At 31.1% G+C, this 8497-nt stretch overlaps 1 non-coding gene across 1 annotated transcript; it reads right to left on the reverse strand.

Moving 5' to 3' along the window:
- Positions 1 to 7498: 7498 nt before the first annotated feature.
- Smp_tRNA_00513_Pseudo_TTG.1.1 lies at positions 7499 to 7570 on the reverse strand. Its single transcript has one exon. It is a non-coding gene (tRNA).
- Between the last annotated feature and the right edge of the window lie 927 nt (positions 7571 to 8497).

Genomic DNA, 8497 nt, shown 5'->3' on the forward strand with positions numbered 1-8497 from the left:
AATTCTTATCAGTGGTTCCTTTTTACCCACCAACTGGGCATAAGCTTCAAACATTTGCTTTTCGTACTCTTGATTTCATAAACAACACTCTCATTATGGGAAGGTAGTGAGTAGGACTGTTTGGCAATAGCTACATACGCACTACCTTATGGGAGCATTTTGAGAGAGGTAGTGGAATCTTTCCATTCTAGATCATAACAAGACATTCAGGGGAAAAAATTATACATACTTTTGTTGTTGAGTTAATTTTTTTAATCTTCTGAATTATATCGTACAACTTACGTTCTGGAATATCGAACAAACGAATTGAATTTATTTAGTTTTATTTGTTTCTAAAAAGTTTATGATTATATTGTTATATAATTTATATCCAATTGTAAACATGTCTGAAGAAGAACTGATATCCCTGAAGAAAAGAAATTTTTATTGACAATTGTGAAGAAAATTGTTTTTTTTGACAGTTTCACAACTATTTTATATTAATAATATTCAATAAATCAATAGTAGCACATAATTTTGAACTATACATAACAAAATTGTGTAATACTTAGATTATCTGTTCAGTCTATTGAGGTATGAAAGGTTGTTTAATTTTAGTTAATTTTTTAAAATCTATTTTTAACAAAAAAGATAATAATAGATCAAGGAATAGAATAGTATACATTCTGAGAATGATTACAGAATGTTTGGTATAATGGAGTATCATTCATCAAATAAACTATACACTAATTAAATTTTGCAAGGTAAAGACGATTAATATGTAAATAATTTGGAACGATATGGTATGTTAGAAGCCTTCATTAATGAATATGATATAAGTATATATTCAGTGATTGAATATAGTTATATTCATCAGTTAAGGTAAAGTAATCTTCTATACTTTTGAATATTATTGTTATAACGCATAAGTGCGTGGCCTGTTAATATATGAACGTGCTGATCCCCGCCAATGAGAGAAGAGCGAATTATCGATCGGAGCAATGATACACAAAAGCTGTATGATCAGTCTTGAGTACTACTCGGTCCTGCTATCTGCCTAGCCCAGCCAGTTAAATCCAGAACACCAATAACAGCCACTGCAATATGAATCATTATTCTCAAACATACTGGGTTTATGTACCAACCAAACAGACCACATCGTACCTGTAAGGACGGCTCGTCGGTAGACTCTAGGAAGCCTTAAGAAGCCCAGGAAGAGCCACAGACGTTCCATCCAATCACTGCTAGGGGAATGTTCTAGAATGTCGACGTGTAGCTTCCCCATTGGATGGATTAGAATGACCCCTATGTGCCTATTGGTTGACCGAAATGATGATTTACACTCAGCCAAAAAACTATAAATACACGAGATTTCTGTACTATGTTTTGACACTGATTTGGGGAATAAACTTCCTACTTACTAGTCTTTGTCTTCTCTCTTTGCGACGTTGCGGGCTCTATCGTTCAAGTAGTCTAGTAGTTTGCGGCATAGTAAGAATCAAGGCTCTAGATATAACAGTACCATAAAATAGAAAATAACATGTGTACAATATTTAGCCAAATGTGGCTGTGAATAGGGGGAACAGTAATTAATAGACTGGGGATAACACAAGAATGGTAAATCGTATAGTAATAGTTCATAGGTCAAAATAAAGCTTATGATAAGAGGAACACGAATATGAATAGTTTAATTACTTAACAGTTATACAATAGGAAATATACATATTACATTGGTTCATAAATAGTCCTCAAAAGTTACCATTCACATTTCTCTTCGTGATACAACAATCAAAAAACTCAAAGGTTTCATATGTTTAACTTAGTATTGTTTGTTTGAATCTTCCCGTTGATGTTTAGCACTGCAACTGGTCGGTCTCTTATTTGCATATGTGCATACTGTGTGTATTGCCTCGATATAGCCTTAATTCACAAGCATTATAAGCAAAGATATGCACATATGCCTATATGCCAATAAGAGACTGACCAGTTGCAGTCCTAAACATCAATGGGAAGATTCAAACAAACAATACTAAGTAGATTTAAACTTCATCCCATTGCACAAGCAGGTGGCTATCAGGACTCAGTAGCTGAGTGGATAACACGATGGCGTTTGAAGTGAAAGGTACTGAGTTCGAGTCCCAGGGTGAACATCAATTCTGATATGCAGGTACACCCAGCTGACGAGTCCCAAATAGGACGAAACACGCGTCCTGCATTCCACTGCTAGCCACTATCTATCTTTGCTTTTCATTCATATGTATTATGACAAAATTTTGTTACATTATATTTATAGGATAGCATTGTAAAAGTCACCTGAACATAGAGCCAATTAAACATCGTAATTATGTTGTCATCATCTCTTTCATTGTATCACGTTCAATTAACAATGATAATGGGTATAGTAGGGGAATAATACTATAAGTTGAAATTGGAATAGTTAGTAAGCGTCATTTAATTAATCCCTTACGTTTTTCAGTTTTTTCTTTGCGATTTCATTTTTAACATCTAATTTAAATTTATTGGTCACTAAAAAGACACATAACAATGAAAATTCATATTGTCTATGGTTATCATGACCATGAACGTTTTGGTATTATATCGAAACCTATGTTACTTCACTCTATATATTTACAACCATTTTATGGCATATAAATTATAACTCTCATGTAAAGTTGTTTTTTGTCTGCCATGCTCAACTACACAAAGTTAAGCAACATAATTGTCAATGAATTAAGAAGTATAGTTTCTGAAAATGTTACTTACATAACATGTTATTAAAAGAGTTGATTTAGCTGTAGTTTTGACTAATCAATAAGCCTAGACGTTCGATGATTGAACAATACATAATATACATTTATAAATACGGACGTCAAGCTTACGCTTTATCATGGATAATGCCCATATTGATTATCACAAATAAAAATTCAAATGTTTACATGGTAAGTTTTAATATAAAGCTTCACGTCAACATTTTTCTAGAGTTACAAAATATTAGAATAAGACTTAAGCTATTACTATTAATTAATTAAGTCAACTGTATATTTTCTCACTCAGAAGCATTTCAAACTACTATTTATCATATCCAGTTGATAATAACAAATTAAAAATTATTTTAATAGTTGATATCATGAGCCAATTGAAGCTAGACCACCATGGAAAACCTGTGAGCACTGGACGGCCGTTTCATCCTATTGTGCGCATCCACGATCCCGTCTCGCGAGATTCCAACCTAGGATCTATCAGTCTATCAGTCGCGTGAACGCTTCACCTCTAGATCACTGAGTCGGTATCCAACGCTGCCAATGTCTAACTTCAACTGATCCATGAAATTGAGCGACACATCCGCCATTGTCTTCAGTGAGTTACTATCTCACAACAGACCTGGTTGAAACGAAACGGTAGTGGTCTAGCTTCAATTGACTCATAATCTCAACTATCAAAAAAATACTATAATATCCACAAAAACCCTTTCTGATATTAAAAATCATTTTAAAAAAACTAAAGTTCACTGATTATATATTGAATTTGGTGTGTTTATTTCAAATATGTAGTACAACAATGTTTATATATAAATTCTAATTAATAACAAATGTAATGCATGGAATAATTTAAGGAAAAGAAAACAAATATTTCTTGAATAATACTTACCTTCAGTGATTTTTCAAGCTGTTCATTGTATTTTTATTAGTTTTCCATTTTGTTTCAACTGAATTAAAGAATAAATACTACATAGTTACATATGACATAGTTACTTCTACCTGAAGTTTGTGCTGATGATGTCGTTCAGAAGAAGCTCCGCGACCAAACCATCCAACTCAGAGAACAAATCTCCATCAAAATCATTACATAGTTACACTTGTTATTATAATGAATAATATAAAAAAATATTTCTTTATTTTCATTTAGATACGTGTTAACTACGACAGTCATCTAAAGTACATAAAAATATTTACAAAATAAATGAAGTTATGATACCTGTAATGATACCTATAATAATTAATTAAAAACGTATATGAATGAAAATCTCGTTATAGACAGCTACACTCGTAAAGTTGAATCTGCTATAGTATCAGAAAAGTTATCTAAATACTTATAAACCAATATTATTTGTGGTCTTTTGTAAATAAGTAAACTTTACAAAATTCATACAACATGAAGTTTTATAGTTGAAATCATGAGTCACTTGAAGCTAGACCACCATGGAAAACCTGGAAGCACTGGAAATTGATTGAGGTTTGAAGGAGTTAGACATTAACACCGTCGGATGCCGACCAGCTCAGTGGTCTAGTGGTTAAGCACTCTCGCGCGAGACTGATAGATTCTGGGTTCGAATCTCGTGAGGCGGGATCGTGGATGCGCACTGCTGAGGAGTCCCACAATAGGACGTAACGACCGTCCAGTGCTTTCAGGTTTTCCATGGTGGTCTAGCTTCAATTGACCCATGATTTCAACCATAAAAGTACTAAAATCTCCACAAAAACCCCCTCTGATAACATGGAGTTTACTAAGTTATATTTTACCAATTCTCTCAACTCATTTTAAGTTATGATTGTGGTCCTCTTTACTATTTTAGTAATTAATACAAAATATAATAAGTTAATGGTAGTTTAGTATTTACTTTTCAGTTGTTATCGTTACTTATATAATCTGTATCATTGTTATAAATGGGTCTTAAAGAAACCTCGGTCAATTTAATACTATTATTTATCCATATGTTAAAGTATAACTTTATAACAATCTGACTGAAAATATTTCTGTACGTATACATGTTCTGGTGTAAATTACATGAGAAGCATTTTAAATATATTAGTTTCTAAAGAATTTCATTGTATCTATGTATATATCCTAATTCTGGGGCCCTATATCACCATATCATTCGAAACTAATCGATTTGTGTATATTTTACACGTTTTTTTCATTTTATTGAAGCTACATTACACGACAACTACCTGATTTTTCATCCGTTCCTGTTGTTTTTAAAATAATGCTATTTTTGACAAATTATTTTCAATCACTATTTATCACAAAAGAGTGTCGAACATTGGTTGTATTTATTGTTATATTGTAAACTCTCTTAAATGATACGCTGCTTGTGAAACTTTCATAATTAGAATTGTGTTTGAATGGTTTACTGTGTGTTGAAAAATGATGAAAGTTCATCTAGAACCTAACTAAGCTCATGTTCCAGATTTTTTATATCATATATATATATATATATATATATCATGCTCGTGTAATACTGAATGGCAAAACTTCAAGAATAGCTCTTAAAGTTTAACTCAGAAGTCAAAAGTTACAGAGTTCAATGCCCCTAATGAAAATCAACATTTTGATGCAGGTACATTCTCTTGACAAGTTTCAAACAGGACGATACGCTAGCCTTGGATTCCACCACAAGCTTCGTCGTCCTCTGCTTACAAGCTGTGGTTGAGAATTGACGAGCAAAAACATAATTTCGCATTGTTTATCGCCTGACCTTTAGATTTTCATCTTCAACTACAGTACTGAATTTAATACTAATTCACTAAATTGAAGCTAATATTCAGCCCGGTTTTTACGTAACAAAAGCTAAATGAAAGGAATAATATTATTTTGAAAATCTTTCACAAATTTCATTCCTGGTTTATTTGTCTGTCACTAAGATATAAATGAATATTTCAATGAATTGGTAATGCTATTTCATATACTTTCATACTTATTTATTTGTTATCTAGTTACCAGAGGAATGTTTTCCAAGTTTCTCTGCAGTTTTAAGTAACAGTTTGTTATATCCCTACGAACCAGATTAAGTTGCTAATAATTTATTTTCTACTCGGAGACAATGAATTTCACCTAGTTTTGATAGTATTAAAATAGTACATAAAAGTATAATAAAATGTGACTTATAAGCAAGTATTGAGTAATTTTACATATTCAAAGCAAACACTTTGGACTGTTCGATACAATTCGATCAATACTATGGACGACACTACGATGAAAATGGTTACAGCTATGTGATGTATTAATCCTATGGTGAATATCAAAGTCTGAGATTCTAACTGCGAGTAACGAGGATACTAATCTCTTAGGAGATATCAATTCACACTGGATTCTAGATTGACTGTGAATGGTGCGAACTAACTAGTTGAGTGGACATTAATTGGTTCAACTATAACTGTATCACACACTCGGAAAACCTTCAAAACTGAAGGAGACTCTACTGTTGGATTACTTTCGGAAAGTCGTCAAGTACAGGTTGTTCCAGTAACGTGATGAAAATGATTCATAGAAAGAAGAAATGTTGCTGATAATGAACAGAAATATACGTCTAATTGATGGTGAAGAAAGTATAAAGAAAGATGAAACTAAGTTGATATACAACATTCGTAAGACTATTCACAGTAATAACAATTATTCGAATAAGAAATAATTTAATATTAATAATGAGGAGCATTATTGATTAAATAAGATTAAAAATTTCATACATTCAGTTCTGTTCAGTAATTTAAACAAAACGAAAATGACAGTATTCATAAAATATGATCAATTGCTCGTATTTTATTGGCATTTTTTTCAACTATATGCAAGCTAATACGTTTGGTCATTTTAGACTATTATCATAATGCGGAATCAGGAGAAAAAGTAAGGGTTTATCAATAACAAATCAGTTCTTCGTAATGTATACGAAGTTATGAATTAAAGTTTTAACAGAGCTTTTATAATTACTTTCGATGATATTTCTAGATAATTTATAATAAATTTATTGGGTAATATAAAAGGTGTCTTAAAGGTTCAGATAGAAAGAGACAAATACGTATGTTATGCTCATTAGACTTCGATCATAGTTAACTGGAAAGCAAACAAAACATAAAAGTACCTGGTTCACTTCTGTTATCACGACAGTCGACGGTCAACCACTGACTTTCACAAACCTAAATAAGACAGAGTTGTATCGTTTGTTGATCACACTAAAAAACATTAATGGAATCTACTTTATGTTCTGAATATCATCGAATATTAGAGAAATCAATGATTTTGAAATATTTCAATATTAGATTGTGTTCAGGATTGACAAGTACATGGAAAATGTGGAAGAATATTTGATACCAAAAACAAAGAATACAATGTTTATTTGTTCTCATTACATTAATAATTTTTACAACCTTCAGCGTGTTCAAATAACATACGACTTATTTACTTTCTTCAGTAAAGAATAGACTTAAGATTTAATCTAAGTCTAACTATTCATAATCGATATCGAATTCTAATAAAACAGCATTATTATTTATAATAATAGTAATTTTTGATAACAAAATTTCACTTTCTATTGTTCGTTTGAATCTTCTCATTGATGTTTGATACTGCAACTGGTCAGTCTCTTATTGACATATGTGCATACTGTGTGTAGTGCCTCGATATTGCCTTAATTCACAAACATTATAAGCAAAGATGGATAGTAGCTAGCAGTGGAATCCAGTTTGACGCGCGTTTCGTCCTATTTGAAACTCGTCAACTGGATGTACCTGCATATCAGAATTGATGTTCACTCTGGGACTCGAACCCAGTACCTTTCGCTTCAAACGCCATCGCATTATCCACTCAGCTTTGTTTGCTTAATAATTACTTTGAAAATATTTAAATCTTCCGTATTATCGTTTTACAATTTTCTGTTTTCTAATCTATCAAGATTTTTACTTATTTAAGAATATTTTATTTTCACATAGACAATTTGATTAATGTATATTCAAGGAAACATTGAGAAATGAATAATTTTAAAGAAAATACATTTTCATTTCTAATATTTAAATATGGTTTATAAATAGACTAAGTTTATTAACATGAAGATAAGCATTTGTTTCAATCAACTATATAACTGATTCATATAATCAGACGAACAAACCATTAGTTCGGTAAAAGTCTAACCATATAAAATTCTCACCAAACATTATTGTTCACTATAGGGATACCCTAATTATACAGTCGATGTTATTGGTATTTAAAGTACTTGAAATGTCATAAACTTATAACAAGTTAATGTTTTGGATTTAGTTTATCACATAAAAATCAAAATAAATGATTTTAAACAGAATAAATATAATGTCATTTAAATATGGGATCTATGGTGTGTGTGTGTTTTTGTTGTTTAGCATTTATTTTGATGAATGATAATGAATGATTTCAAAATGAAAAACGACAAACTATTCCATGATCTTAAATTTATTGACGAGCTGGTTTTTGTTTTTTTGTGTTTTTTGCTTCACAACAAAATTTCCTTTATACATTACTATTTGTATATGTTTTTTTTGGTCTTGTCAAAATGCCTATCCTAGTTAAATGGTTGACTATTATGCAGTAAGTGTTTTTCAAGATAAATCTATTCTTTATGAGTTGACTTAGAGAAGTAACAACTGATAATTCATGATTTCAATTTAGAATGTTATATGGGAGAGATATGAAATTAACTTATTGTGAAAAAGGTTAAAAGTATTTCCCTTAAAGCAAACTTATTGATGTAAAGGAGTAACTTTAAAATTGTTTC

This window comes from Schistosoma mansoni, chromosome 3 (assembly GCF_000237925.1).
Source record: "Schistosoma mansoni strain Puerto Rico chromosome 3, complete genome".
NCBI lineage: Eukaryota > Metazoa > Platyhelminthes > Trematoda > Strigeidida > Schistosomatidae > Schistosoma > Schistosoma mansoni.